Here is a 6,000-nt window from a genome sequence, read left to right on the forward strand (position 1 = left end):
ATTCAATTTACTTCTAACAATTAATTTTTTAAAAAGTTTATGACTAATTCAATAATAATTTTATAAGAATAATCTTTAACACAAACAAATCAAATATAATTACTATTTTGTCGTTTTCTTTTTTTCCTTTTTCATGTTTTGTTAGTAAAGACTTGCATAAATTATTTTTATATGAATTTAATAATTAAAAATTATTAAATAGTAATTTAATTTAATTTATTAAATGATCTAATAAATTTTAAATATTAATTTTATATAATAATAAATATTAATAACTGCATGTAAATTTTTTTTTATGACCATTTTTATCATCAATAAATAAATCTTATTGAGAGTACATACTAATTCCATGTCAAGTAGATATTAAAAGACAACACAACACAATAACCAACAATTAAGAAAATCAATGATAAAAAGTTGGGTAAACTATATTTTTTATTTTTGAAGTTTATTAAAAAATTTTAAAATATTTTAAAATTTTATTTTATTTTAATTTTGTCTTAAAAATCTTCAATTTATATCCAATTTACTTCTAACAAATAATTTTTTAAAAAATTTATGACCAATTCAATAATAATTTCATAAGAATAACCTTTAACACAAACAAATCAGACATAGTTATCATGCATTATTATTGAATTGGCCTTAAATTTTTTTGAAAAATTATGGTTTAATTACTTTGTTAGTCTCTATAGTTTTACTAAATTTTCAGTTAGGTTCCTATATTTTTTTTTTCAATTGGTCCCTACACTACTTTTAATTTTGTAATTAGGTCATTTTCATGTCAAAAATATTAAAATTAATAAAATATTTCTCACAAAATATATGCGTTCAAAAATTTAATTAGTTTTTTAATTATAAATACCTTTAATTTGTAAAAAAATATTTTATTAATTCTAATATTTTTTTCACACTATAAAAAATTTCATGTGTAGCACAATAGAAACAGTTGGACACACAGAATGTCCTTCCACCCACTTGGAAGTGAAAGTTCCACAACGAAGCAATGGTAATGATCTTCAGCTGGATAAGGCTTATTTTTTAGCCCAAACAAGATCAAGGGCCTGCATTAAAAGGTATGAACTTGTACTACGTGTATATTGTTTCCTTTATTCAAAATCCACTTTTCATGCTTAAATTCCGAGCAATCTTTTCCCCATATTTGTTCCATTCTTCCCATTGAGTATATGGAGTAATACACTATAGTATTTGCATTGACATGATCTCCACTAGGAAGTATATAAGATTTGATGGAACATTAAGTTCTATGCAAGTAGATTAGCTTGTTAAGGTCTTCCACCCCTAAAATGAGCAAATCTTCTTTGTCAATTTTAAAGTTCACTCTGATTTCTTCAAGGATCTTGGTTTTAACATTAGGGTAGTGTGTTGAAACAAACCAGGAAAACCAACATAGACTTGCACTGGATAATACATTATCATGAGAATTGCTCGAAAATTTGTAGAGAAACCATGAATGATCTCAAGTCCAATTTGCATTGGAGCCATTTTTACAATTTCCATAACCATATTTGGAGGATAGAATTCTCCATTTTGTTGAAAGCTTTCTCAATAGCAACCTCAGGAAAATGAGTGAGCTTGTTGGAAAGACAAATTAGGACCAAATGCAACACTATGGAGCAGATAGATAGACTTGTGAGATTGTGAATAAATAGATAGGCTTGACATAGCAAATTGACGTGTATATTAAGTATTCATAAATTATACAATTAAAGAATTGTGAGTAAATTATACAGTTAATATGATAAGTTGCTATAATGTGGTATATTTAATTCAAGGGAACCAATACTTCTACAACATTGCAATCTTGAGTTTGTCTAGTGAACTCATGGGTAATTTCTAAGTAGAACCACATAGAGTTTTCCATGAAAAAAATTAGCTAGGCGGTATTGTGTTCTTGCAAGAGGAATCAAGAATAGTACCTGGTTCACTGTTAGTTGGAAAATGTGATTTTGGTTCATACTGTCCGTCGGATTTTTATGGCCTCTTCTTGTACTCACGATCTTTGACATGCTGCATGCATGTATATGACAATATTTTGAATGCTCTATAGTAGAGCAAATATTGACATGCTGCATGCATGCACATGACAATATTTTAAATGCTCTATAGTAAGTGAAAGATAATTTTTATTTTTAAAATTTGTTCTCAAAAGCTTTTATCAATTAAATTAGTCTTTTAAAATTATAAATCAATTATTTTTATTCTTCATCAGTTGCTTCATTAACAATGTTTATTGATCATATAGAATGTTAAATTGACAGCATATGTGACACTTAGCCTGTCTAACTAGACACTGAACAAATATGTTTATGAAAATCTATCAATTTAGTCGTTAGATTATATTAGGATTAGAATTTATGTAGTTGAAAAAAAGTGACTAAATTAATAGTTTTTTATAAATATATTTAGTTAGCCTTTAACTAAACATCATGCATGTTATCAATTAACATTTTACTTCATTAATCATTAACAGAAATTATTAAGAGTGACGGAAGGACAAAAATAATTAATTTGTAATATTTAAAAAACTAATCTGATTAATTTGTCTGTGGAGCTCGGGAATGGCAGAACAATTCGGTTCTAGAAGGATAGCTGGCTACCGGTTGGGGTGTTGAAAGATATGTTTCCTAGACTTTTCTCGATTTCAATTTTTCATGAATCTGTTATAGGAGATTGTGACTTTTGGGATGGGTTAGAGTGGATTTGGAGCTTTTCAGTGGAGGAAAAAGTTGTTCCAGTGGGAGTTGGACTTAATAAACCAGCTTTATGAGATCTTACAGTCATTCAAGCTCACAACTGAGAGAGAGGATAGAGTGGTATGAAAATTTGATAAAACAGGTGTTTATTCAACAAAATTCTTTGTGCAAGTGATGCATGAGAAATTCTACTGGAGGAAGTCACCAGTTATAGCTTCACTAGTGTTGTTTGGAAAGGATTCGTCCCCTGAGTATTGAACTCCTTTCTTGGTTTGTGTTGGTCGGAAAGGTGAATACGAAGGATCGACCGTGCAGACTACAGTTCATTGACCAACATGACAATAGGTGTATTCTATGTTGTAAGCATGTGGAAACTGCTTATCATTTGTTTCTTGATTGCGAGATCACATGGCAGGTGTGGTGTGCTTGGCTAATGGCCTTTGAACAGAGGTGGAGCTTTCCAGGTACACTAAAGGAACACTTTGAAAGCTGGACGAACTTTACAGAAAGGAAAGTAGACAGATAAAGGTGGTTCATTGGGTTCTTTGTTGTTATCTGGACAATTTAATTAGAAAGAAATGACAGGCTCTTCCGAATTCAGAGCTCACGGGTGGTGAACATTATTAACAGATCGGTTACGTACTACGAAGAATAGAGTGGTGGTGAACCCTTTAGTTGTTGATGGTCATGCCAAAGTGTCTAAGAATTGTATGTTATCTTGTTTTTTGTTATTGTTGTAGCTATGCTATTTGCTTCACTCTATTGTGTTGAGTTCCCTTTTGATTTAAAAAAAAAATAGTCCATCTTTCAAAAATTAATTTAACCGTTAACCGAAATATAAAATCTCTTTTTAACTTTTCATTGAGGGGTTACATTTTAGATTCCTCAAATATATGAATAATGTGATGACGAAACTGGTTAACATATTTAGATTACTTGAGCAAACTTTCAAAAATAAGCAAATTTTTTTCATTGATCTTAACAGATAAGAAAAATATATGTTCTGCTATGGTCATTAAATCTTCCATCAGAGGCTTGACCTGGATCTACTTCAGTACTATCTACTTTAGTACTATCATCTTCAGTACTACTATCTGTTCAGTGCTAGCACCATTTTTTTTCCCCTATTTTTATCATCAATAAATAGAGAATTATGTTACAGATACATCAAAAATTAGTTATCAAATTAGTTATCAATATAAAATATATATTAAAAATAAATTTAATATCACATATATTTATATACAAATATATATTATTAATTTAATAGCTAATTTTTAGTATACACCTAACATTTTAGATAAACAAGTCTTATTAAGTGGTCACACTAGTTGCATCTAAAATAGCAACCACAAATAGAAAAACAACAAAACATGCGAAGTAGCCATCACAAACAAAGAAACAACACAACACAGCAACCAAGAATCAAGAAAATCAACATGAAATGTCCCATACTCCATCAATCGCCTCTTTTAATAACCTTGACTTGCAACCCATGCTTCATGTGTAGCATAATAGAAACACTAGGACGCATGGAATTCCCTTCCACCACTTGGAAGTGAAAGTTCCACAGCAAAGCAATGACAATGATCTTCAACGGGATAAAGCTTGTATTTTTGCTCAAACAACTTCTTGGGTCTGCATTAAAAGCCATGAACTTGTATGATAGTACCTGTATATTGATTCTTTTTTTCAAAATCCACCTTTCTAGCTTAAATTCCAAGCAATCTTTTTCCCAAATTTGTTCCATCCTTCCCATTGAGTAAATGGAGTAATACACTATGCATCAACACGATCTCCACTAGGAAGTATATCAGATTTGATGGCATATTTGTGCTCAATTTGAACCGGAGGGAAAAGCCTCAGAACTTCACATATATATAGCTCCATGTAAGTAAATTAGCTTGTCAAGGTCTTCCACCCCTGAAATGAGCCAATTTTCTTCATTAATTTTAAAGTTTGATCTGATTTATCCAAGGATTTTGGTTTCAACATTAGGGTGAGTTGAAACAAGCCAGAAAAACCAACATAAACTTGCACTAATTGTGTCCCTTCTAGCTGCTAAGAGATTAACTGCAATGTCTCTTAGAAACTTGTGATCTACCTGTTCCATTCCACTTTCCTCTACAGGAGCTTTAAGCATGTCAAAGTTTGATTCATCATCTTTGGTGTAGTTGAATCCACTTCTTTCTTCCGGACTAGATGATATACGATCATGGAAGAATTGCTCGACAATTCGAAGGATAGCAATGGAGTCATTCTCATGTCCAATTTGAAGCCATATCTGCAAATTCCAGAACCATCTTGGGACCAGATGTCTATAGAGAATTGTATCCTCCATTTTGTTGAAAGCTTTCTCAACAGCAACCTCAGGGAATCGAGTGAGCTTGTTAGGAAGGCAATTGGGATCAAATGCCAACACCATGGAGCAAATACTGTCAAAAGTGAACCTTTGAAAGATGTCTTGCAAGTCCACAATAGTTCTTAATTCTGAAATGTCATTCAGAAGTAGAAGTAGGTAACATTCTAGTTTCTTATGAATGACCTATTTAGCAAAGTTCTCAAAGATGCTTTGCTTAAACAATGATTTTAATATGCACCTCTGGTACTTCCACTTGTCTGAATCAGCATTAAAGATTCCATCTCCAAGAATTTCAAAGATCTCATGAAAATCAGAACCTTTCAAAGATCTCCAAGAATTTCTTACTTGTAATGTGGTGCACGTTCATAGGATCACTAGTGAAGCAAAAGTTGATATTTGTGAACAAGGGTCCTCTAAACTTAAAAGTACCTCCATTGTATCTCAAAACTGTGATCGCGTATTCATGAATATTGGAAGTATTATATAAAATGGCTGGCAGCATTCCAAATAAGGACAAATTTGGGATAGGTAAGTTTCTATTGATCCTCCAAATGTGGATGGAAAAGAATGAGATGATGGCTGCAAATAAAGCAAAGTACTCTAGGAAGTACATCATGGTGGTTGAAGGAGCTTGATCCTAAGTTGGGTTGAAGTGCAAGAATGGGTGGTTTTTCTCATAAATTTATAGGCACAAAGTTTAGATAACTAGAAGTAAATGATTTAGTAAATAAGGTTTTTAAAATATGCAGTTTGATTAAATTAAGGTTGGATTTAGTCACCAAAAAAATTAAGGTTGGATTTGGATATAGAAGTAGATGATATTTTTAAGTTAAAGAAATAGAATAATAAGTTTAATTTTAGTTACTAATAATGTAAAAAGTTTTATATGATTATTCAATTAGATTTATGCATGTATTTAGA

General features: G+C 31.0%; 2 pseudogenes; both read right to left on the bottom strand.

The window, feature by feature from the left end:
- Positions 1 to 908: 908 nt before the first annotated feature.
- Positions 909 to 1,550, bottom strand: LOC148569780 (alkane hydroxylase MAH1-like; annotated as a pseudogene).
- A 2,639-nt stretch (positions 1,551 to 4,189) lies between these two features.
- Positions 4,190 to 5,581, bottom strand: LOC148569781 (alkane hydroxylase MAH1-like; annotated as a pseudogene).
- Between the last annotated feature and the right edge of the window lie 419 nt (positions 5,582 to 6,000).

This window comes from Arachis ipaensis, chromosome B3, assembly GCF_059453495.1.
Source record: "Arachis ipaensis isolate K30076 ecotype BB chromosome B3, ASM5945349v1, whole genome shotgun sequence".
Classification (NCBI taxonomy): Eukaryota; Viridiplantae; Streptophyta; class Magnoliopsida; order Fabales; family Fabaceae; genus Arachis; species Arachis ipaensis.